Source organism: Microtus pennsylvanicus, chromosome 13 (assembly GCF_037038515.1).
Source record: "Microtus pennsylvanicus isolate mMicPen1 chromosome 13, mMicPen1.hap1, whole genome shotgun sequence".
In the NCBI taxonomy this organism is placed as follows: domain Eukaryota; kingdom Metazoa; phylum Chordata; class Mammalia; order Rodentia; family Cricetidae; genus Microtus; species Microtus pennsylvanicus.
This window is the reverse complement of record NC_134591.1, coordinates 59,566,881-59,592,779: the sequence shown is the minus strand read 5'-3', so window position 1 is coordinate 59,592,779 and position 25,899 is coordinate 59,566,881.

Sequence of the window (25,899 nt, the reverse complement as noted above, 5' to 3'; positions counted from 1 at the left end):
AAGAGCCCCACAATGCCCCACTTCTGCTAGTTTGCCACAGTTCCAAAGAGTCCACAGCCTCCCATTTGTGAATCACATATTCCAAACTCATGAGCCTGTGGAGGCCACGTCACAGTTAAACCATAATGCATGGGATTAAGGACAGTCTGATGAGGCATGATGCATGCACCTGAAAAATGGGCATCTGGTTCATGAGGAGGGAATGAAACATTCTACAAAGCCCAGACGGCAAGGCACTGGCTACCACACTACGGGCCTCATGGGCAGTACAAGATTTTGCAATATTCCCTTTCCCTTCTCTCTAGAACCAGATATATAGGTTCCTGGAGACTGCTTTAACAGGGTACAGAAAAACGTGCCTAGCTCTAACCCACAACTTTTAGCTCTGTCTACTTTAAGCAACATGCAGGTGCTTCTACTAGGCCTTGATTTTGGGCAGAGATCCTGCTGCAAACAGAGAGGGGCCAGAAGTCTATAGGCCACTGAACTCTGTCCCAGGATTAGGCTAACATGCAAAAGGTTGTTTCCAGAAACAAGGAGGAGGCAGCCCCGGGTCTCTTGGTTATTTCATATATGGGAAACATACATATGGGCATAGGGGCTCAGACAGCAATGAAGAGCACAGGGAAGCAAAGTTGAGAGAGAAGTGGTGGGGTGTCTCAGTGTGTGTGGCCAGGTCCCAGCCTGTCAAACTGTAGGAACTTAGGATTGAAGCCTGGATGAGGGCCAGGGACCTGACCAGAAGCCCACAAGTAAACTGGGTTCTAGGATTGGCTTGACACTCTTCAGCACAGGCGCAACACAACTCCCTCATTTAGTGGAGGACAAGGTGTCTCTCACCTCCACCAGGCAGGTGGCTGTGGGTTCTGAAAGAGGGTAGAGCCAATAATGAATGAAGCAAGAGGTTTAATTTTACTCTCAGAAAAGGGAGCTGGCATCCAGGACCCGACTGCAAAGGGTGTACCCACCTTCAAAAGCACTGAGACTGCCGCTGCTCTTGATCCAGAAGAAAGTGGGAATGACACAGAGGCGCTGCCACCAGGAGGCTTCCAGAACAGTCAGCACCTGATGCAGTGGTGTGAACAGCCAACGGCTAGAGAAAAGCAGAGCTGACCTGTGGAGCTGCCAGACTAAGTATCTTGTGGTAGTCTTTAGCCTGGATTGTTCTAGCTCGGGGGGGGGGGGGGGGCACTGGTAAGCAAACAAGGTGAAATTGTGTGACCCTACTGCAGAGCCCTCTGCACCCAGAAAGTGACATCTCTCTTGTGTGTGACGCAGCCATGCGGTTCAGCCCCAGCCTTTAACATCAGGCTGCGGAGCGTGGAGATCAGAAAGAGTGGATGGGAGCGAGCATCAGTTACTGGGCCTGGCGTGAGTGAGTTTGCACACATGATTCAACTTCTGCTTGCCTCAGTTGTTCAGTTTGTAAAATGGAGAGTCCTACCAATTTCAATAAGAATCCCAGCTTGAGTTTAAGTGAAATTCAGATAGATTTGGAGTGGACTAATCAGAAACTACTTGACGTTTTATCAGTCCATCAATCTAAGCCTCCATACCTGCGTGCATCCATTCATCCATCCATTCATCCATCCATTCATCCATCCATTCACTGTTCCTTCATTCTTTCCACTCACACGCCCACTCATCTATCAGTCCACATACTGACCCATTTATCCATCCTCTTTTCCTCTCCTCCATCCACTTCTGTATCCATCCATCCATGCGATCCGTGTATCCTCTTCCCCACCCAAGCTTCACTGCAACATTAACAGCTATTCCAGCAGTGAAGCAAAGTCAAAACAGTCTGTGCTTGGGGCATTTAGGAGTTGCATGCAGCTGAGTCTGAGGGTCAAGTTTAACATAAAACATCTTCACACAGTGAACACAGCTATCTCCACTTTGAGATGCAGAGACACTCTCTGGAGAGAGAATTGGACGAAAGCCAGAAGGAAGGACAGGCTGGAGGAAGAAAAAGAGGTAGAAGCTAGCCTTCTTGGGGCCACAGCCTCTGCTCGGAATCGGGTTGCCTTGGTGACAAGAGCATCCTGCTGGCTCTTCCCCTGCAGTGAACTTTGTGTGAGAGAGGAGAGGGAGAAGGCAGGATTACTAATTATGTGGCTCACTAATACCTTTGTGCACCTCATTGTAAGTCCTGGGCTGTGAGGGGCTTGGCACTCATTCTGCCTACAAGAGCAGATGGCCTCACGCTAGCCACCATGTTGCCGTGGGCATCCTCCATGCTTCTCAGGTGAGCTTTCAGTCTTCCTCTCTCAAATGCGACAGATCTGAATCTCACTGACCTTGGTGCTGGAAGTCCAGTCCTGCTGCTTCATACTAACAAGGCCATTGTTAGTACCTGTTCTACCAAACCCAATTATTTTGTTCTTGACATTTTATTTTCTAAATATAAAAGTAATTCTTGATTAATTCAGAAAATTTGGAAAGCACACAGAGAAAAACATAAAGGAAGCAAAAAAAAAAACCCAGTAATCTGATGCCAAGTAGACAAAGTTAACATTTAGAAAATACTTGTTCACAGAAACACATATGCACATATACGTCAATACACACATGTAAACACACATATGAACCCATATAGATACACACATACATACACACACCTGTACTCACATAAATAAATACACACATGTACACACACAGTCATATACATGTACATATATCATATACACATATATAAATTCATACACGCATACATATACTAACCCACAAACATGCATACCCACATAAATAAAAACATGCACACCATGGTGTTTGTCTTTCTTGTATTACAGCCCTCTTTAGCTAGCGATATGTTAACACATTTCCATCTGTTAGTAAATATTCTCCAGCAGCTTCATTTTAATAGCTCCTACTGTCTCACATTATGGATATTCTATACTTTGTTTTACCAATTGCCTATGGGTGGCTCTGCAGATTTTTTCCAGGTTTCATTAGCATAAATAATGCTTTATTGAATGCCCTTATGCATAAACAGTCTGCATATATATTGGCTTTGATCATCAAGATAAGTTCTTGGAAGGGAAATGGCTGAGTCAAATCTATAAATGTGCATTTTAAAGGCCTTTGATAGATATGGCCAATTGCCCTCTGAAAAGGTTGCACCAGCTCACACTCCTTCCAGCAGAGCCCAGGAAGCCCAATTCCCTACACTCATTGCTGATTTAATTTACCAAGCTTTGTTTCCAGCCAGGCCAAATCTGCCCTCATAAGTTTATTGTCTATTTGTAATTTTTCTTTAGTGAATTGCTTATTTTTGTCAATTGCCCATTTTTATGGGCTTGGTTCTCTTTCCCTTTTTGACTTCGGAGAGCGCTTCCCATGCATCAACCTTTAATCTATAATATATGCTTATTATATTTCCCCCAGTGCGCCATTTGTGTTTTAATTTTGCGTATGATTTTTTTTGACCCACAAGAAGGTTTTGTTCTTAAGTAATCGAATTCATCAATCTTTTCCTTTATTGTTTTGCTTAGAAAGGCCTGCAAACTTAAGTATGTTTAAAAAGGCTCAAATAACCCAAGTTTATAAAGCCTCCTTTCAGACATATTTAAGAAAAAAAATCTTTGGAATTTTTGTACATGCAAACCACAATGTATCTTGGTCATACCCACCTCCTACTTCCTCCGCCAAGCCCTCCCTCTCCCAGCTCATCTCCATCCCAATCTCATATTTATTTTCTCTCTCTCTTTCCACTTTCACTTCCTCCTTTCCTCTTTTTGATAACTTGCTGAGTCTAATTAGCGTCACTCATATGGGCTTGGATGGGAGTCACCCACTGGGGCATAGGTCACCTACCAATGACTCAAGTGACACTCTTCCCAGCAGCCATAAGCTGCCAATAGGGATGGGGTCTGGGGATCCTTTTCCCACTGGATGCTGGATTTTTTGACTGGCTTGGTCTTACATGCAGGTCACCACAGCTTCTGTGAATTCACGGGTGCAACAGCCTCATGACTAGAGGCCAGCATTTTCCAGAGCTCCTCCCCATCCTCCAGCACTTACATCTTTCCAGCCCTTCCTCCCTGTTCTTTGGGCATAAGAGGAGGGTCCAAACAGATGATCCATCTAAGCCGAGTATGTAGTTACTTAACTCTCTGCACTTTGAACAGTTCTGAATCTCTGCAGCTTCTCTGACCAAGGCTAAGAGCAGCACAAATTCGTGGAAACGAACATGAATATTTAGAAGGCAATTCGGTCAGATTCTCTTATGGTTTCAGTTTTTATGATTAACTCTTTAAGTACCTGAAGTTAATTAAACAAAATACTGTTGTTTACTACACAGCTGCAACCTTGATTTCCTGCTCTCAATGAATCCATCCTCTCAGACCCACGCCGCCACTTCTCCTCATCTGAAGCAGATCTGTACAATCTAAATAATGCCAAGTATCTTTTAAAGGTGGAGGGATTTCTCTGGATAGGGTAGTGGCTAGAAACAAGAGTTGGGAGATCTATACTGCTTTCACCGTATCCTGGGTCGGGACTTCATAGTCTATTAGATATAAACAATGTTGTTGTTGTTGTTTAAAGAAATCTCTGAGTCCAATTAGTGCTGCCTTCCTGTGCATGGGCGTGGGGTCATCCTCTAGGGCTTAGCATGTCTTCTCTGGGAGTCTGCCAAGAAAAGGGGATGGATAAAAGACCATTTCTGCTTAACGATTTGCAATGTCTATACCCTCTGTGTTGTGGGTGCTGGTGTGAGCCTCACAGAGCCCTCTTGGAGAGGAAGACATGACCCTAGCAGCCCCAAGGGCTCAGCGGTGTTAACTGTGGTAGCTCACAGTGTCCTAGGTAACTGCTCTTCCTCTTCCAAGGCTGTGAACTTGCCCGGGGCCGTGTGCTATTCCACAGTAGCCTGATTCCCATAAATGGCCATCTAGTAGAGTCTTAGGTGCAGTGACCTTTGGAGGGATCACTTAGCTGTAGGATCCAAGGACTCTGAAAGCCATTGCATCCAAACCAAAGTCCTCTGCTTTTCCCTATCCCACTCACCTGGGCTTGCTGGAGACGACTCCCTCCTTCAATGCCTCCACCTCTGAGCGTTATACACTCTCGATGCAAATGACCACCATAGCATCTGCTCCCAGGAGACCTCTACCTGAGAAAGCCAAGAGGTCTTGGCTTCCATTTGTCAAAGGATGAGATGGGGAGGGAGAGTAGATGGGAAGGTGATCTCTGGGGACACTGCAGGCTGACATTGGCTAAGCTAAATCCAGCAGGCTTGGCACGGTCTTCCTTAGGAGAGCTTTATGTATTATGCACAGGCCATCTCTTGAATTGCATAATGGTCTCTGAACAGAAGGACCATTTAGCATCAGAATTATGAGTTTTACTTTTAACAACAGAATTATAGCTTCAGAAACTCTCTCCTGGACAAATGTGCACCAATTAGGCCCTATGCTCAGGGGCCAGACACTAATAAATGTCATGATTTAATTGGCTTGTTCTCACCCAATCCTACCTGGTGTTGCTTCATTTTCTTGGTCTGAATAAAACAGGGTTCTTATCATAAACATAAGTAGGTTCTGCCCATAGGACTAGTCACATGACTGCTTCCATTTTCTGCCTGATATGAACACCCTGCATGTGTGTGTGTGTGTGTGTGTGAGAGAGAGAGAGAGAGAGAGAGAGAGAGAGAGAGAGAGAGAGAGAGAGAGAGAACGAGTGATTTGGAGGACCAGGTTTCTTTGCAGATCGATGACGGCACAGGCGATGGGACCGCCAGCTCTCCTGAGATGTCTAGATCTAATCACACATTTTGCTTTTTCGATTTTGGCTGCAGCAAATTCAACTCAATATCCCCAGACAATAAGAAGATTTATTATCTCATATTACAAGTCAACCAGAGGCAGGGCAATCCTAGGGCTGATTAACTCAGGGGCTACTGAGGTCATGGAGTACCTGGGTTCTTTTGGTATTTTCCCTCTTCTATATAGAAGATCTTTCTTATATGTAAGATATATCTGTATCTTGGCTTTGTCTTAAGTTGGGTTCTCCTTAGAGTCACATCTGCTTCCAGGCATCACAAGGCTGTTGACAAATGACAGAAAGATAACACGCCTTTAATCCCAGCAGTTGGGAAACAGAGGCAGGCGGATCTCTGTAAATTCAAGGGCAGCCTGGTCTATAGAGCAAGTTCTAGGGCTACACAGAGAAGCCCTGTTTCAACAACAACAACAACAACAACAACAAATTCCTTCTCTTTCCTGGGTACTTTTAAGAGCAATTATACCACTTTGTGATATTCGTATTAGTCACATCATGGCCGTGGGAGTGAGCCATCAGCACCCCCCATAAGAAGAAAACAAGTGCCCTCCAAGTGGTCCCTCCTGCTCAGGAATGCTACCTGCAGATGGTTGATTTACAGTGTCCTCTCTCAGAGCTTCCTTTTCTTTCTAAAGTTGGGCCTTACCCAGGGTCATGTGCCATCCCAAGACAGCTCCTATCCCACAACTGACTGTGTAGTAGAGCCACAGGCTCAGTCACCTCTGAAGGGGCCACTGAGCTGTGGAAAGTAGCATGATCTCAGACATCTATTGATTGCACCCTAAGTCAAGGCCTCCCCATTCCCAATTCCATCCACCTGCCTCTGGCCTTTCCAGAGATGACTGTCTCCCCTCACACCTCCCAATCAGAACCCTGTACGTTTTCTTCATAGGTGTCTGGCCAGAAATGAAAGCCTGTCACTGGCAGCGAGTACCAGAATGACCACAGCTCAGGTTCCAAATGCACAGGCTGGGTTAGGCCCATCATGCATGGACAGCAGGAGATGGTGGACATCCAACAGAGCAGTGGGTTCATCAGGAAGAGGGAAAGAAAAGACAGGGGCAGAAATTCAGGGCAGGCAACCACCAGCCTGCCACACGTACAAATATACATGGGGAAAGACGAGGCAAGAATGTTTTGCTTTGGGGTATCATATTGGACCTAAAGGTGGGATCAAAAATGGTAAAGGGAGGGGATGGGTCTTACATGTCCCAGGTGTATGGGAGTCTGAATCCCACGTATACAACATCCCTGCTCTGCCGGTGTGCCCCTCCATAGCTCATATTTAAATTCTGGTCTGTTCGGCATAAATTTTTTTTTAAAAAATTGTCTGTCTGTCTGCATGCCACATGTATGTGGACGTCTAAGGAGTCCAGAAGAGTGTCAGATTCCCTGAAGCTGAGATTGCTTACAGTTATGAGCCACCGAAGATAGGTGCTGAGAACTGAGCTTGGGTCCTCAGGAAGAACAGTGAGTGCTCCTAATGGCTGGGTCATACATAGCTCCAGCGCCTGATATGGAATCTTGGGCACATTCCCCTTTCCTCCGTTCTTAAAGGATCCTCTGTAGTTGAGTGATCACAGAGAAGGGGCTGGCAGGGAACCAGATAAAGAGAGCTGTGAACGGTAGGGTGTTTCTGAACTGCCTGCAGATCTCCTATGGCCATGGGGCAATCGCCAATGCCCCCTGAATTTCAGCATAGTCCTTGGCCATTAAGGTCAGAGCAAACCCTGGTGGAGATAAAAGGAGTCTACAAGAGGCCGGAAGCTCTGTGCGCAAGCTCTGAGCCCCACGTTTGTCCTTGTCTCTGTACTCAGACAACAAACAACATGCTAAGATATTTTTAAATTCTAGGAGAGGTGACTGCCCAACCATGATTTGTTGATCGTTACACAACAATGCTGGTCTGATAGTGGCTGGACGTCTGGGACAGACAGACGTCATTCATCTTTTCAAAGCCTTGGAGTGGGGGGGGGGGGATTTCTGTAAGCCATCGCCTTCATCCGGAAAAGCTTATCCAGGATTGATGAGTTCCCAGATGGAGAGTGATGCGCACTGTCAGCCGCATGGGTACATTCCCAGCAAGTCGTGTCAGACTGACCTGAGCTCCTCCATGGCTGGGCTCTCTTGAGGATGACAGTGGGGTTCACAGTAGACATAAGGCTAGCCCCCATAGGAAACAGAACTCTCAGTCCCATCTTGCTCAATCTTGACAGCAACTGAGATGCCACAGGCCTGGTTGGTTTCCTTTCCACCGCGTGTCTTCTCCAGGATGAGGCCAGCATTAATCACCAAGGACCCCCAAACAGATAGTGGAGATTCTAAGCTGTGTGGCTGTCCATTCACACATTCATCCCTGCGCTCACTCAGTCCTCCATCACTGCAGGATTTTCCCATGTGCTTGCCGAGTGCCCGGGGATGCCAAATATTGAAACTACAATTGGGAGTAGAGCAAACTCACTCACGGCTGCAGTTCATGTCCAGTGCAGTGGGACAGCAAAGAAAAGCCTGCACTTGAATCCACCACCCTGTGCACGTACTCAGAGTGCTCTTCAATGTCTAATGTGTCACATGTATGTCTGTAAACTCCAGCCAAAATAGAAGTCCAAAGCATCCTACCGTCACTGGCCTCCACAGGGAAATAATGTCTGTTATTTATTACATTTCTTGTTGCTGTATCAAAATTCTGACAGAAGGAACCTAAGCGGGGAGGGTTTATTGTGGTTCATGCATCAAGGGTCTATAGTTCATTACCGTGGAAAGGGTACGGCGGCAGGAACGTGAGGGAGCCAGCCACATGATGCTCACAGTCAGGAAGCAGAGTGTCGCGTGTTAGCGCTCAGCTCCCAATAATCTTCTTTATGCATTCTGAGACCCCAGCCAAAAGATTAGCACCATTCACATTAAGGGTGGGTTTCCCACCTCGATTAATACACTCTAGAAGGTTCCTCACAGATGCTTCCAGATCCTGTTAAAATGACAGTGTTAACTGTCCCGAAGTTTTTCCCAACAGACTCAATGCCGGCGCCCAGGGATCTTGTTTGTATATATGTAGAATCTCTGCATCCCCAACAGTGATGGGGAGGAGGTGAAGAATCATGTAGCCAGTCAACTCTCACTTCTCCCTCCCCACCATCTGTGGCTGAATGGTCAGCTTCATCACCCATGACCTGGGCAGTACATCTGTTTCCCGGAAACTGGCCATTGTTTTGTTATTTGTGGTAGGCCTGGATGCATGTGAGTACCACCAACAAGCCAGACAGATAAGCTTTGCTAACAGGTGGGTTCATATTAGTGCCCCCCATCATGTGGGTGGGAGGTGTAAACACCGAGAAGTCAAGTACCTTGCGCAAGACCACATGGCTTGTACCCAGGCTTTTTTGACTCTCTGGATGGTCTGTGCCTTTTAGCCATCAGTTTCCATTGTCACAGACATGCTGAGTTGGTGCTGAGAGGGACCTCTGATTCCCTCTGCCAGCTCTCTGCTCTGTCTCCTCTGGGGGAGGAGAAGGAGGAGGAAGAAGAAGAGGAGGAGGACAGGAAAGGACATGCAGAGACTGGATGGCTCTGAAATCTTGGTGAGATTAGATCTGCCTGTTAAATTGCCTGTGCTTCCAGGGTGGATTTGGGGAGCTGAGGGGAGGCAGAGGTGTGGAGGCGGCTGCGTCTGCTCTTTCATAAAGAACGGGCAACAAAGGAGACCAATTTCCTGGTTCTCACTGCAGAGCCTGGGAAGAGAGACAGTCTAGACATGTAGCACCTAGCAACCTGAGGCCCAATGGAGAGTTCCTAATGTGAGATCACTCCTTAGGGATGGGCCTGTGGCCTGCTCTGATGGCAGAGGCACCTGGAGAGGTCGGCCCCAACAGACAGTGTCCGCCACTCCATCCTGACCCTCTCATAGCTACTCTCACTGAGAAACTTATGTTCTGGAGGGTGGGGGACAGGAGAAGACATCCCCATAAACCACATAAGGACTTCACTGTGAATGGATGGTTGGTTGCTCATTTCCTTGCTTACATTCTGAACATCCCCCCAAATAATTTCATGAACTTTAGATTGACTTCCCTGTAGCCTCAGGTTTCCCAAACTAGCTTTGGTCCGCTGGAGAAATTATCAGTTATGTGGAAATAAACTTGATCCTAAAGGCATGACCCAGAGGGCTGAAGAGATGGCTCAGCTGTTAGGAGCACTTGCTGCTGTTGCCGAGGACCTGGGTTTGGTTCCCGGAAGCCACATCCAGCAGCTCACAACTACCTACTACTCCAACTCCAGGGGGTCTGAAACCCTCCTCTGGCCTCCTCATCAATGTACACATACACACACACACACACACACACACACACACACACACACACAGAGAGAGAGAGAGAGAGAGAGAGAGAGAGAGGAGGGGGGGAGGGAGGGAGGGAGGGAGGGAGGGAAGGAGGGAGGGAGGGAGAGAGAGGGAGAGCCGGAAGGTGAAGAAATGATAAAATAAATATATTTTTTTAAAATTTTGTGCTAAAACCTTGGAAAACCCAGGGTGATGAAAGGGCCATCAGATCACGCACACTTCAGGACTGGGAGTGGGAGAAAGGGATTTGTGGAGTTGCCTATCTGAGTCCTGGCTGCTTTGTGTGATGTGCTTGGAGTCCAGGCCTAACCCACAAAGCCTAGCTCTCCCATACTTGGCAGCTGGGACTCCCATGGGGAAGTAAGGTAGTTTCAGCCATAACATTTCATCTTCTTGTTTCCAGTAGCTTCAAGTCTGTGGACTTCTTTTCTCCACTTCTGCAAAACACGAAGAACTTTTGACCTTGGAGTAAAGTGAAGGGGCCCTGAATGACCAAAAGTCTCAGGTTTACCTACTCGGGCCAGGCTAAGCTGTGTGTCCCTGTGTCTCTTCTCTAGTGTGCTAGCCTGTAAAACATGGGGGTTGGGCGGTTTCCAGAAATGCACAGCTTCACTGAATATACACCATGCTGTGGAAACGTAGGATGCAAGGAGAAGAAGCTGAGTCTGGCTGGGCCAGACAGTGCTAGGACTGGGTGGTGGCATGTGGACTGGTGCAGCCGCACTGCAGAGCAAGCCAAAGAAGCATATGCTCTATGACCCTGCAATCTTCCAAAGAAAACTCTACACCAGCCCAGAGAGACATGTACAAGAACACATATGCTCCATGATGTTGCAAGGGGGGGGGTGGCTAGCTTAGCCTCGAAATAACCATACAGAAATTGTATTAATTAAATCACTGCTTGGCCCATTAGCTCTAAATTCTTATTGGCTAACTCTTATATATTAATTTAGCCCATTTCTATTAATCTGTATATCACCACGAGGCGGTGGCCTACCAGCAAAGTCTCAGCACATCTATCTTAGGCGTCGGGTCCATGGCATCTTCCTCCGACTGCCTTCTTCCTCCCAGCATTCAGTTCTTCTGTCTTCCCCGCCTACCTAAGTTCTGCCCTGTCAACTGGCCAGGCAGTTTCTTTATTCATTAATGCTAATCACAGCACACAGAGGGGATTCCCACATCACCATGATGTGTAGAAGAGGAAGCCAGAGACAAGCGAAATGTCCTTGGAAGACAAGGAGGCAATGGAATGAGGTGTGTGCACAGCGATATGGGAGGAAGCCAACACGGGGATGGGAGACACAAGAAACATGGTAAGACTTCTATGACTAATGCAACCCTTATTTCCCAAAGGCATATATGCGTTCAAGAATTCACTCAGAGCATGGGTGTGGATGCCAATAGCAGGAGGTTGGAAAACTGAGAAAGGGAGATGCACATAAATGCATAAGTTGGAGAGGGCATCTTGTGTGAGTCGTCACACTAGCAGCCCCTGGACCCAGGACTGGCTAGCTCTGACTGCAGCTCCTACATCCTGAGATAGCTCACCAAAGTTAGGTCTAGGAGGTCCTACAAGTCTAATATAGGGATCTAAGAAAGAACGTTGGGGATAGGGAAGTGGGAGACAGTGAAAAGAGACAGAAATTTCAGTTTCTTTTGTCTTTCCCTGGTGTGTGTGTGTGGGGGGGGGGGTAAGTTTGGGGATGGTGCTTGTACACGTGTGTACACATGGGTGTGGGAGTCAGAAGTCAACCTCAGATTTTGTTTCTCAGATGCTGTCCACCATGATGTTTGAAGCAGGGACTCTCATGGGCCTGGAAATCACAGTTCGAAGAGGCTGACCGTACAGCAAGCCCAAGGACGCACCTATCTGCACCTTCCGAGTTCTTACAGTACAAGCAAGTACCGCTACGCCCCGCTGTTGTGTGTAAGTTGTGAGTTCTAGGGATCAGACTGAATTCCTCATGCTTGCATAGCCAGCGCCCTCACCTCTCTTTGATTTATATTTTTCCTACAGCTCAGTCTATTTGTTGAGCCCTCTGAGACGGGGCTCTCCATCCATCATCCCTTGTCATCCTTCTACCATCCTTAAGGTTTCAGTTAAAGCAGTCAACTTTGACCCTAGGCCATTATGGATAGAATTGCCCACTTATGCCTCCAGTATTCCAGAACCCCACCACGACTACCATTCACTTCTCCAGCTCCCAGCAGGCACCAGGAGCTATCCATGTGCCACTTCCTCCCAACTGTGCCTGGCTGCTTGCCTCTATACTGGTGTATTCTTCTTCCTGGAGAACAGTGACCTGCCCTGTCCTCACACCGAGTGTGCCAATAGCATGTCTTACTCCTGACATCTGGCCCAACTCTGACGTAAACACTTGTCTCTGATCTTTGAGACCCTACACTGGTGTCACCCCATGTCACCTGGCTGTTGTCAGGAGGCAGGTGGATAGGCTCACCCAGCAGGGCCGCAGGGTGGCATCTAGGTGTGGCTACTCCAGGCCCATCACTCTTGACTTGGGCTGTACTGCAGGGAAAGAGGGGAGGTGTGGTCCCAAGGTCAAACTGCTGATCTCCAAGGACACTAGCAACTGCTACCTGCCAAGACGTGGGGAGCCACTTGGAGACAGAGCTCAGAGGAAATGTCTTTCTGTGGCAGACGAGTTTGATTTCCCGGGAGGAGCCCAACAAGGCCCTTGAAAGGCGGACATCAAGGTGGGAAATCAATTGACTTTTAAGTTTTCACTTTGATGATTGATCTACTGCTTCCAGCCCCCTTCTTTCCCCTCCTTCTGTCCAGTCTCTGCACGGGGCCTCTCTGGCTTCAACACTTTCTCATCTTTAAAGTGCAGGGTTTCTTGATTCTGATCAGGAACCCAGAATACACTGCTTTATGCAAACTGACCAGATATATTGGTCACAGGCTGCCAAATTTCCTTCATTTTCTCTCTAGGAGAGAGACCTCGTTAACTCACTAGGAAGGAAAGGAAGAAAAATCACTCATTGAGTTCCTTCACGTCCTCTTAGAAGCCCATCATGCCCTTCTAGATGTTTCTATCCCCTCGGTCCTATTCAGCTGTCTTTGGAATCCCAAGTGCTGAACGAGGACTCTGGAATTCAGAGCCGGACCTTGTGCGATGCCTGACACGTGACTTGAAAACTAGAAGGAGCAGAACTGAAATAAACACTCTGGTATGCTACCTCCTTGCTACAGGACCAGCAGAGTACCCCCAGCAGAATGGGCATCACAGCTGGGCTCCCCAGAAAGGACCTCGAGCACAGAGGGTTCAAATACCCAAGAATCCTGCTCTTGAGGACCAGGGGGGTTAGAGACACAGGAGACTGCAGAGCTCACCATGGTCAGGAGTGGAGGTCTCTGGCAACAGAATTGCCAGACAGAGTTCAAAGCGCCTTCATGGTCTTGTTGAAATCTAGACTCTGCATGCTGGAGTGACATGATGACATTTGTCTTTCCGTGCCCGGCTTATTTTGTTTAATAAGGTGATCTCCAGTTCCTGCAGATGGTATGCTTTCCTTCTGGATGGCTAAGTAATGCCATTAGTACATATCAATAAAAGATCACTAGTGTTTAATACACAATTTAAAAAAATCAAAATGAATTTGATTTTCAAATAAGCCATAAGTTTGCTTTCACTGTAAGTATATTCTTAACACTGCATGGAGGCATGCTTGCTCCAAAGGAAATACTTGGTGATTATCTAGAAATTTAGATTCAAGTGAGTGTGCTATATTTCTTTATTTACTTTATTATGAGAGTCTTGCCTACATGTATGTCTGTGTATGACTGATGCCCTCAGAGGCCAGAAGAAAGTACTGGATATCCTGAAACTAGAGTTGCATGTGGTTGCTAGCCTCCTTGCAAGTGCTGGGAATTGAACCTGGAATTACTAGAAGAGTAATTGTGTTCTTAGTGCTGATCTATCTCTCTAGACCCTGTTATTATTTTTTTTTTGAGACAGAGTCTTATGTAGCCCAAGCTGGCCTGGAACTCACTATATAGAAGATGATGATCTTGAATTTCTAATCTTCCTGCTTCTACCGTCTGAGTGCTAGGATTACAGACTTGAACTACCATACCTGGTTATGCAGTGCTGGGGATCAAAACAAGGGTTTTGTGTATGCTAGGCAAGCCCTCTATCACTGAGTCATGACCTCAGCCCCACTGTGCTGTATTCTATCTATCTATCTATCTATCTATCTATCTATCTATCTATCTATCTATCTATCTATCTATCTATCTATCTATCTACATATCTATCATCTATCTATCTATCATCTATCTATCTATCTATCATCTATCTATCTATCTATCTATCTATCTATCTAACATCTATCTATCTATTTATCTATCTATATCGATCTATCTATCTATCTATTATTTCTGGGGTTTTTTGATATATGGTTTCTCTGTGTAGCCCTGGCTGTCCTTGAACTTGCTTTGTAGACCAGGCTGGCCTCCAACTTACAAAGATCCTCCTGCCTTTGCCTCCTGAGTTCTGGGATTAAAGGTGCACACCACCACTATCTGGCTGTATTTTTATTTGCTCCATATGGCAGCTCTTCTTTGTAGGTCACATGAAAAGGTCCAGATTTGAAGAAGAGCAGTGTGAGCTCTTCTGTGTCCTGGACTACTGCTTTGGGTGCTTTATGGAGACAGGTCCTGAGTGAGGGAGACATCTTAGATACACAACTCTAAGTCCTTCCATGCAGGCATCCATCATCCAGGTGGCTTCTGCCAACCAAGCATGCTACTATCATTGCCGTGCCCAACTCCAGTTACTCAGTGCTTATCATGTAGGCATGAGCACCACCAATGTGACAGGTCAGGTTTGGAGAAACTTTAAAACCTCACAGGGCAAGTTATCTGTTCATCCTAACTCTGCAGACGGCTCTTGAACTGGGCACAGACCACTGGCATGACTGAGTGGTCGGAAACAAGTCCAAAACTAGAGGCAGGAAAGTTTGGGCTGTGTTGTGCAGGGTGCAGTGGAATGTTGGGTCTCTGTTGCTGTAGTTGGACTCTGCACGAATCCATTTACCCTTCTGATGCTCCTATTGCTTGACTTTATAGGAAATTTTGTTTTCTTTCCTGTGACTGTTAATGTCTTCCCATCGATCACATCACTGTCACCTTGAGACAGCCACACACCATGGAAGAAGAGGGCATCCAAGCCGTGGAAAAGGATGTGCAATGGCGTGGAGACAGAATAACATGGTGTCTTATGGAAATCAAAGAGAGTTAGGGTTTGTGGGTCAGCTTGGGAAGAGATTTGAATTAAGAAATGGATGCTTTCAGGGCCAAAGAGATGGCTCAGCAGTTAAGAGAATTTTTGTTGGTCTTGCAGAGGACCTAGGTTTGGTTCTCATTACCCACACAGTGGCTCTAACTCCAGTTCAAGGGGATCCAATTCTTCTTCAGGCCTCGGAGGGCAATTAAGGATGTATGTGGTGCGGATAAATATATGCAAGCCAAGCATTCATACACATAAAATGAAATAAATCTTTTTAAAAAGCAAATGGACACTTCCAGCACATGCTTGCGGAAAAGAGAGGAGCTGGCATTCTGAGCTAAGGTGCTCCAGGCCACGTGCTGGAGACACATGCTGATGGGGGGGCAGAGTGCTAGCGTTATGCACGTCTTAGACTGGGTGGTCAATCAGGTAGATGAAGCTCCATTTGGGTCTAGGGACCCATCTATGTTCTCTTTCAGGAAAAAGAATTGAAAGTCAGCAGTACCAGGTTGATGGTGGGGGCACGGGGCCCAGTCTTTCACAGCTACAGCTGATCTCACACCTAGTGGATTTTGGAGAGCTGCTAGCCACACTAGGACCTAGAGACATTTTAAAAGCTTTAAAGGTGTAAGAAAGGCTCCCTACCCTTACACGCACTCTGTGTGTATGTACTGCATGTGTGTTTAAGTCTGTGTGTGGGTGAGTGGCCCACACATGTATATGATTGTGGAGGTTAGTCATTAATATCGGATGTCATTGTCAATCATTCTCCACCTTAAATTTTGAGATGTATTTTCTTATTGATCAAAGAACTGGTCAATTCAGGTAGACTGGTTAGCTAGCAAACACCAGAAAGCCCCCTAACTCCATGCCCCTAGCGCAGCCACATGCTTAGTGCCAAGATTTTCTCATGTGGGTGTTGAGGATTGAATATGTGTCCTCAGGCTTGCTTGTAAGCACTTCATCTACTGAGCCACCTCCCCAGTCCCAAGAGCACCCTCTTAACGTCTTGAATATACTTTGACTAAAATGAAAATGCTAACAATAAAATAAGCTACCCCCAAAATATACTAACCTAAAACAGCTGCCATTTCTTTCCAAGCCTATAGATGTGCAGGTATGCTGGGGTGCCCCTAATTCAGTCTGTACCTCAAAAGGTTGGTCGCACAAACTCTGCTCTTTGTATATCATTCCGAAGTCCAGAATCTTCTCATGATGTAAGCTGGATGTTCTTTTTTTTATTATTATGTATACAACATTCCTTCTGTGTATGCTTGCATGCCAGAAGAGGGCACCAGATCTCATTATAGATGGCTGTGAGCCACCCTGTGGTTACTGGGAATTGAACTCAGGACCTCTGGAAGAACAGTTAGTGCTCTTAACCTCTGAGCCATCTCTCCAGCCCCAAGCTGGATGTTCTTAAAAAACAAGGAGCACTGTGTGCTACCTCTACAGGTATCTCACCTTGAGACCTCAACCTCACGCCTCACTACTGAGAGCAGAAGTCACAGAATGGAGACATTACAGGTTGGACATGTATGTAACAGTATTCATTATTTTCCTCTTTGCTGTGATTAAATTCTTGACAAAAGTGAGGTGAGTAAGGAAGGGTTTGTTTCGGCTCACAACTCAAGGGCACAGTCCACCATGGTGGACAAGACACAGAGGGAGATGTTTGACACAGTACATGTGATTGCATCCACAGTTGGGGAGCAGAGAGCGATGAATATTGATGTTCAACTTACTTTTTCCTTTATATTCAGTCTGGGACTCTGGCCTATGGAATTGTGCTGCCCACATTCAGGATGGAATGTCCCTCCCTGATGAACCCAGTCTAGAAACACTCTTACAGACATGTCCAGAGGTTCATCTCCTAGACAATTCTAGATTGTAGTAAGTCTTTCTCTGTCCCACCAGCTCCCAAATAATGACACAGAGACTTCTTAGTAATTACAAAAACTCAGTCTATAGCTTAGGCTTGTTACTAAATAGCTTTTATAATTTTTTTTATTTTTATTTTATTTTTTTTAATTTTTTTTATTAATTTATTTATTTATTAAAGATTTCTGTCTCTTCCCCACCACCGCCTCTCATTTCCCTCCCCTTCCCCCAATTAAGTCTCCCCCCAGCCCGATAAGCAATCAGGGTTCCCTGTCCTGTGGGAAGTCCAAGGAACCCCCACCTCCATCCAGGTCTAGTAAGTTGAGCATCCAAACTGCCTAGGCTCCCACAAAGCCAGTGAGTGCAGTAGGATCAGAAACCCATTGCCATTGTTCTTGAGTTCTCAGTAGTCCTCATTGTCCGCTATGTTCAGAGAGTCCGGTTTTATCCCAGGCTTTTCCAGACCCAGGCCAGCTGGCCTTGGTGAGTTCCCAATAAAACATCCCCATTGTCTCAGTGTGTGGGTGCACCCCTCGCGGTCCTGAGTTCCATGCCTGTTAGTCGCGAAAATAGCTTTTATAATTTTAACTCACCCATTTTTATTAATCTATGCTCTGCTACGTGGGTTTTGGCTATTACATCTCCTCGTGCGTATCCTGCTTGCTCTGTGTCTTCTTATGTCTCTACCTTTCTTCTTCCCAGAGTCCTCTTTGTCCCTAGAAGTCCCTCCTATATCTCCTGCATAGCTATTGGCCATTCAACTCTTTATTATACCAATCACAGCAATACATTTTCGCACAATGTGTAAATATTCCACAACATTTCTGGAACCCTTTTGTTTAAACAAAAGGGAAAGGCTTTAATTCTAACATAGTAAAACATACTTAGCATGAGTACAAGTTTGATTATATTAGATGACTAACTACTAACCTGAATTTCTTAATTATACATACATGAGCCATATAGGTACAACACCTTAAATAAAAGTAGAAACACACATATATAATAACAAAAATAACCTTACATTTATATTAATATACAAAATTCATAATGATATAAAATATTTTAAGTTAATAGTTGTTTTTTTTTTGTTTATAAGATTCAAAAATCTACTCTTTTATCCCATCATTTCTACACTCTGTCCCCCCTTTTTCTTTTCAGAATGAGATCCCTGAATCTAATTTCCTTTGGTCAGCTTTTTTTCTGATGATGACCAATGACAACTTGCAACTAACTCTTCTAAACAATGGTAAACATCCATAATTCACTGACTGACCAAAAACCACCCACCCTGCCTCTTGGAAATGTGGGCATCGTGTTTTCTAAACTGTTTCCTCTTGTCTGAAGGTGAGAGCATCTTTAGCAGACCCTGAGAAAACTGGGATAGTGGACAAATTCTGTGGAAACGAGCTGTAATTTTTGTTGTCCAATCCCTTTGTAATGGGAAAGTGGAAGGATTATCTGACTAGAGTAGTCTGTGAGTCTGGACCATCTCAGGTAGCAGCTTTGAAGTTGTTCTGGGTACAGAATTTTGAGGAAACTTCAACAGAGGCATTCTGAAAGGCTAAATTACCTGAGTTACTTGTTTTCATTGGTGCCTGGTCTTTTTTTTCTGAAAACACACAAACTTTTAAAGGTAACATACATATCTGTATTAATGTAAGTATATAATGTGTGGTATGCATAAGTCAGCAAAAGATGATTATTTTATGTTTTGTGTTTGAGCAGGTACAAGGCATCTGTTAATTTTATGGGTCCATTTTCACTGTATAACTGAACCTCTATCCATGCTATATGAAAGGATTGCATGTAATAATAAGTCACGAGTGTTCTGTAGCCAACAAGATTTATTATTGCTCATCCAGTCTTCTCAAAGCTGTTCCCATGGTAGAGGGATCAGCATATATGTCACCTATCCTGGTAGTGTTTCTTGGTTTATTTCTTTAAGTCTGTAACCAAGACTTTTAGGAGGTCTCCCTGGATCAAACCTGGTCTCTATTAATTTTGAAGGAATCTATAGATTTTTGTTTCCTGTGGGAACAAAAGCATGACCTCTCCCCCAAAGCAACACATTTTCCATTCTGAACGTCTATTCTGAAGCCAAGACATCCCTAAGGTATAACTAAACCAGCAGTTTAATTCAGCAATTCCTTTTATAATCAAATGTCTCTCGGTAGCTGTTGTTCTCTGTTCATTAGCATTGAAAAATTTAAGATTAGCAAAGCACCATATATGATCTAAACTCCCTATGTAATATTATTAACCATTCTTATGTGGAATATGACTTTACTCTTTCTTTAAATATTTTATTATTTTCAACCATTTTTTCTATGACTGTCTATACCCTTTTTCTTTTCTTTCTTCAGCACCTAAGAATATTTTAAAACATACTGTAACCTATTCAGAGGTTTCTGTGACCTGGACCTGGCTTTGCTAACTGTCTGTAGTGTTTTTTGATGACATTAACCAAATCTTAAACCCATACATGGCACTGGTTAGTTCAAGCCTGTATGCTATGGCTCATGTGAGAGATTACAGGACTAGAAAGCCATATCTGGCTCCGTATTTGTGTGCTTGGAGGTTTTTTTTAAAAGCTTTCTCAGGTCCAATGTGGAAATATTGCCCCCACATTGGACACCATATGCTATATGTAACAAGTCTTCCTCTGTCCTTCCAGCTCCCAAATAATGCCTTAGAGACTAATTAATTACCAAAACTCAGCCTATAGCTTAGGCTTGTTTCAAACTAGCTTTTATAACTTAAATTAACCAATTTATGTTAATCTATGTTCTGCCACATAGTTAATGGCTGTTACCTCTTCTCTTGCACATCCTGCTTGCTCTGTGTCTCCTGGCATCTCACCTTTCTTTTTCCCAGAGTTCCCTCTGTCCCTAGAAGTCCTGCCTATACCTCCTGCCTAGCTATTGGCCATTCAGTTCTTTATTACACAGTAATACATCTTCACACAGTATACAAATATCTCACAACACTAGATCTCATCAAGTTGACCAGATTAACTATCACACGAATATCACAGTTAGGATAAAGAGGCATCTTTGACTTTGGAGCACAGCTACAAAAGCAGAGATCCTCTTGCTCCACCACGAATGGGCTGTTCTTTAAATTCCAGCTGAGAAAAGCACTAGCATTCCTATAAGCAGTCTGACCTTCTCTCTGTCTCTGGATCAAGGCATCCCTTGCACAGTGTTCATGAATTAGGCAGGAACCACGTGCATTTTACAGGTGAAAGGGCACAGGAGATGCCAGCATCATCATGGATGGGGTTGAAGAATGACAGAATGACAACTGGGGCTAGGCCACAGGAGATCTATTTGGATGGGAGGTCAAGAAGCCCACAGACAAGTGAGTCAGCCCAAGAGAAGGATGATGCTGGGAAGTGTCTAGCAGAAAGCCTCTTCTATGGCTCATTACTCAGTTCCCAGGCACTCCTGTGTAGGGGACAGACACAAATATAGGCTACAACGACTTCCACGGAGAATGAGTTTGACTTCAGATAGCTGGTGGCATGTCACATCTAGATGCTTTAGAGGCAAGGCTTTCAGCCATAGGCAAATCTCAGGAGAATGTTCAACTGTGTGTGATGTAAAGACCCAAAATGAATGAATGTAGCCTTACCAGCTAGGGTGGCCATTCATAGTGATTCACACCTATAATCTCAGGATGCAGAGGCAGGACGATCTTGAGTTTGAGCTCAGTCAGTTCCAGGTCATCCCAGAGTAAAATGAGACTCTGTCTCAAAAAAAGCAAAAGGAAGAAGCTGTGATGGCTGTTCTAGGACATCCTTGTGAGAGCAAGACTCCTTCATCCTCACCACAGGCCTTCCATTCCATCATCTCAGGGTTGATAATGGCTGCTGAGGCTCCAGCCATCACATATGCTGCATTCTGGATGAAGCAAGGAGGAAAGAAAAAAAGCAGAGGAAGGATGCTCCTCCTTTGTCATTTTTAGGAGATCTCTCTGCAGTCTTACATAATGTTCATGCACCAATAACATGGATAATTTTACTTTCCCAGATGCTTATAGCTGCAAGAGAGGCTAAGAAGACAGTCTTTCTGCCAGGTGACCATATGACTTGCTAAAAGTTAAGAATCTTTTTTACGAAGAGAATAGAATGGAAATGGAATGGGATGGTATGGAATGAGGTGAGACGGGATGGAGTGGGATGGGATGGGTGGGATGGGATAGGATGAGACAGAATAGCACAGAATAGAACAAAAAAGAATAGAGATGAAACTAGAGAAAAGCACAATATTCTCCCCTAAACAGAGAAGGAAACTGCCTGGAGAACCTTGGTACCAGGCAGTATCACCCTTTGCCTGGAGTCAGCAAGATTAGCCATCACACTACTGCAGTGACAATAAGATTGACCATCACACTATCAACACTGTGACAACCGAGAAACATCCCTGACCTCAGGGCACAGCCCCCAAAGCCACTCAGGAACTAACATCTTCAGCAAGAGCAGACATGTTCACTCACTATGGCTGGTAACAGAAGTCATTCACAGTGACAGAGGGTGAAGGAAGAGAACGGACGAGGAGATCTACCATGAAAAAATAATAAAGAACACAATGGTCCATAGTACATTAGGACTGAACTTAGGAGATGCTGCAGGTGGCTGAATCATGAACTCCATCTGTACCTGGGCTGGAAGATAAAAAGAGTCCAAGTTTATGCACCTCTCTCGAGTCAGAATCCCTAGCTCTCTCCTAACCCCAGTCTCTCCACCTGTGTCTCTGTTCAGATTCCTAGCTGTCTGTGTTACTGAGCTACAGAGACTATCTTCTTACCCACTGGGGACTCCTCAAGCTGCTTGTGGGACCTGAAATCTTCCCCCACTCCCCAGTGATTTTGCTCAGAGCAATAACAGCACCCCATGCTGTAGGAGCCTCATCTTCATGATCACCACCATTTGGAATAGCCCATCATCCAGCAAGTGCTTACATTGGAGAGGAATTGCCACAGAGAAAGTTAATCTTTTCAAAAATGTTAATTTTTTTTGGTGAGGAAATTAAATGGGATGCCAAATTGTCTCTGTCATTATGTTCCCCTTCCCTCCTGAGTACTTACTGCTCTGATCAGAGTGACATTTCCACATGTAGTGGTGCAGATGGGGGAAATTTCCCTCCTGATGGAGACCTTCATTCGCCCGTTCATCAGCTCCGAGCCAGCATCTCTGCCAGCTCCATTTCACAGTCCGCTGAGCAGAAGGGTGGAGCTGGAGAGACCTACAGGCATGACCACGCTTGGGAGGTAAACAGGGAGAGCCTCTTCGGAAGCACAGACAAATCAGGGCTCCTGGGATGCTCTCAGTGTGTGGGGGAGGAGCTGGGAGGCAGTCCGGACCTGACCCTGCTCATTTCTGGAATAAAAGACCATCCCCAAGCAGTGTTCCTTGGCTGTGACTCCAGTTCCTCCGGGACCTATCGCAGCACCACATCCTGCCCTGGTTCCTTAGATCACCTTGGGAAATATCTATCTTGGGAACTCTGCTGAGAAGCCTGTCCACACCAGCACTAGGTACACACCGACTCCTCCAAGAACTTGCCTCTGGGATTAACCCAGGCCTCTGGCCAGGGGAAGTATGGTTAACCCCTTGAGACTCATCCCAGGGATGAGAAACTTCACAGACATTAAGACAAACAGGATCTCTGAAAAGATCAACGCTGGAGCTGGGCATGTGGCTCTGTTGATGGGATAATTGTTTAGCATGTATAAAGTCAGGGCTCAATTAGGAAGTACCACAGCAAACCAGGTGTGGGTGGGACACACCTGTGACCCAGCAGTTGAGAGTTAGGTGTAGGAGATAGTCAAGGTCAGTCTGGACTACAGGAGACAAAACAAAACAAAACAGACAGGGATGTAGCTCAACAGCAGAATATTCGCCTAGCATTCATTAGGCCCTCGGTTTGATCCCCAATATCCCACAAACCAGGCACTGTGGCTCTTATCTGTAATCTCAGCGGTTGAGGTAAGTAAATGCAGGAGGACTAGAAGTTCAAGGTTGTCCTTAGTTACCTAGCAACTTTGAGGGCAGCCTGGGCTACATAGGATTGTAGCACAAATTCTAATTGGTCTTAATAAATAAAACCCAGAGTCAGATATTAGGGGGTGAAAGCTGAAAGATCAGAGAAGCAGTGCAGCCGACCACTAAAGAGACCTTTTACCTCTGCAAAATCCTCAGACTGAAGGGGCAATCCTGTCTCTACTAACCCTCACATTGCATGCTTAAACAACATCCTTAGACTGCATCTGTCTCCATCAAACTGCATCTCGGACTGCGTCTGAGCTACCTATCTACTTTCCTATCTCCCACCTCCCTAGTCCTGGGATTAAAGGTGTGTAAACCTCAAGTCCTGGGATTAAAGGTGTGTGACTCTCAAATACTGGGATTAAAGGTGTGAGCCACCACTGCCTGGCTCTGTTTCTCTTTTAGGCTGGACCTATTTCGTGCAGCCCGTTGTGACCTTGAACTCACAACGATCTCTCTCCCTCTGTTTCCACAATTGCTGGAATTAAGGGTGTGTGCCACCACTGCCTGGCCTCTGTGACTAACTAATGCTTTAGCTCTGAACCCTGATCTTCAGGCAGGCTTTATTTGTTAGATTACAAAGAAAATATCACTACATGAGACCCTGTCCGAAAGACAGAGATGAAGGGAAGGAAGAAAAGAAAAGAAAGAGGAGAGAGAGGGAAAGAGGAATGGAGGGAGGAAGGGAGGAACGAAGGAAGGGAGGGAGGAAGAAAATAAAACTGATGAATTTTAAGCATATAAAATAAGGTAATAAAAATCAAAAGGGAAATTTTGTTGTTTACTCAATTGTCTACAAGGTGCAGCATTTCGTCACATCCACTGGCTGCTAAATTTAGTAGTCATAAAAACGTCAGCACGCTTAAACACTATTTGCTGGTTCAATCGTCTCCTTTCGAGAAAATTCCCAAGCCTACATGGTGATTACCGTAGTCAATCATGAATTAAATAAGTTACCTAGAGCCAAATTATTTCAAAAGTAAAATCATAAAAAAAATCCTTTCAATTTTCACAGTAAAGATGTATATTTGATGTGAGATGTGTTTGATGTGATATGGGGTAGTGGCTCCAAAATGAGTGTTCGGGATCTGTGGAAGTCCTAAAATGCCTGGAACGTGTCATCTTGAGGTACAGAGATTTGCTCTCAAAGCCTGCTAGATTGGACACTGAACTCTCTGAGTATTGTGATGGCACATGATAAACTACTATGCAGCTATTAAAAAGAAAGAAAGGAATCAAGTCTACTGACAGGGCTAAAAGAAGACGTTCAAGTTATATTGCTACTTGAACAAAGCAAGTGGAACAATATCTACAGTGTAATTCATTTTACATCAAATAATTTGTGTGGCATGTGCGTATGTACGCACTAATAAATCTGGAAGCGTGTGCTATTGCATGTGCAGAGAACACTGTGAAATGGCTCCGTAACCGTAGCAGTTGTTTAAGGATCAGAAAGCAAGTGTCAGGTGAAAGGTAACTTTTATTTTATACACACACACACACACACACACACACGTGCGTGCACACACACTACTTGCAAGAACAAGAATCCAGAGAGCTAAAGAATTGTGGGAAAGAATGTCAAGACATTCATGTCCACCAACACGTGGTAGTCATGGATGGTGACGACTGGAGAAGGGACCTCTGAAGAGCTTAACTTCCGGGTCTTGGAAGTAAGGGTACAACATTCTAGTGACAGACTCTCGCCTACAGCAAGAAATCAAGACTTGGTAGACATGTCAAGCAGAAAGAGAGCAGTCACACTGATGTGAGGACAAGCTACAGTTCTGGAAACCAAGGGAGATGCAGTGCAAAGCACTTCCCACAAGTCAGCAGGCCCCAAAGAAAGCAATTCTGAAGGAATTTCCCAAGAACCTTTGAGTTGGCATTGGATAACATCCAATCCATGGTAACTCATACCAGCTGGGCCCACCCTGTCCTTACTTTCCCTCCCTCTTCCTGCTTTATCCCCAAATAGTCGAGGGCAGCTAGAGGATCTGGGAGAGGGGGAAATATCAAGGCAAAGGGAGAAACGGAAGGAATTTGCATCACCCTGTCTCTGCAGCAACGAGTGAGGGTTGCGGACAGTTCTCTCACTTTCACGCCCTCAGAGTTGGCTCTCCTACATCTACACCATGGGGCCATTTCTACTGTGCTGCCTAGGTAAGGTACATGGCTACTCTCATGAGGGCTGCAGCTGGTGATGGACAGGGACAGCCTTCCTGCTCTTATGACCCCAGGGTCAGCTCCTCCACCTGTCTCAGTTATTGATAGGTGGGGGGCATCTCTCCCCCACCCATGCCACCACATGCTAGAGAGGTAACAGGGACAGCTCTCTCTTGCTTACAGTTTTGGGGCTGGTTCCTCCTCACCTCTGACCACTTTACCAGCTCCTCTATTCTGCTGCCCAGGTGAAGAGCAGGACCCGCTTTCCTGAGTGTTGCAGCTGGTAAGCAGGCAGGTCAGCCCCCTCATCTGTTGCAGGTGGTAAGAGGTGAGGGGGTAAGGGGACCTTTCTTCCCTTCCCACATCGCCATATGACAGACAAGTAATGCGGACAACTCTCCCATGCCCACAACTTCAGGGCCGGCTCA